Source organism: Colobus angolensis, unplaced genomic scaffold (assembly GCF_000951035.1).
Source record: "Colobus angolensis palliatus isolate OR3802 unplaced genomic scaffold, Cang.pa_1.0 Scaffold325, whole genome shotgun sequence".
Lineage (NCBI taxonomy): Eukaryota > Metazoa > Chordata > Mammalia > Primates > Cercopithecidae > Colobus > Colobus angolensis.
The window spans coordinates 372,108-373,242 of NW_012116544.1; positions in this window are offsets into that span (position 1 = coordinate 372,108).

Below are 1,135 nucleotides of genomic sequence, written 5' to 3' on the forward strand. Positions count from 1 at the left end.
CATCTCTACTAAAAATACAAAAATTAGCTGGGCGTGGTGATGGGCACCTGTAATCCCAGCTACTCAGGAGGCTGAGGCAGGAGAATCTCTTGAACCTGGGAGACAGAGGTTGCAGTGAGCAGAGATTGCACCACTGCACTCCAGCCTAGGCGACAGAGCGAGACCCTATCTCAAAAATAAATCAACGGACAACCTCAGTGAAAATACGTGCAACACATGTAATGATTAGGAGATAATATACACATTACATATAAAATATAACAAATGTCTGGAATATTTATATTTATATATTATATTTATATGCATTTATATTTATATATTAAGTACATGTAAAGAATTCCTAAAAATTGGTTAAACCATTAAAACCTGCATGGGGGGAAAATAGCAAAGGATATGAACAGGCAATTCATAGAACAAAATAAGTGGATGTATAAAAATATACTCAATTAAAACAATAGTAAGACATTTCCTGCTTAGCCAATTGCCAACGTTGCAATGATTCATAGAACCCACCAAAGGCAAGAAACTGGGGGCCTAGCACCCTGCTTGTGGGAGCACAAGGGGTTCACCTTCTAGATGGCAGTTTGGGAGGAACTACAGACAGGAAAGAAACCTTTCTTTTAAACCAGACTTCCAGGGCTAGGAAAGTCTTCTGAAAATCCCAGTACAAAGAAATCTGCACAAAGACAAGCCTCCATGTGTTACTAACTGTAATAACTTTGGTTCGGGGGCAGGAAGAACCAAGAAGATCAATGGAGTGGAACTGAATGCACAGAACCCACAAAGAGACCCAAATGTGTTTGGGAATTGAGCACATGGTAATGGTGGAGTTTCAATGGAGAGAACAGTGACCTATGTAATAGAAAACCAAGTCAAAAGTGAGAAAAATTAATGGTGGGGATAATGCTGTGGTTACAAAAAAAAAGAAAAGGAAAGTGGGACTGCATGGGACTGGAGGGAGAGGTAGGTTGGAGCAAGTTTGGTTTTTTTCCCTTGCCCTTGGTCGGCAAACTACCCTCCAGACAAATCCCGCTTACAAGCTATTTTTCTACTGCCCAGTGAGCTAAGAACATTTTTTACACTTTTTACCGCTTAAAAAAATTAAAAGAATAATATTTCATGACATGTGAAAATT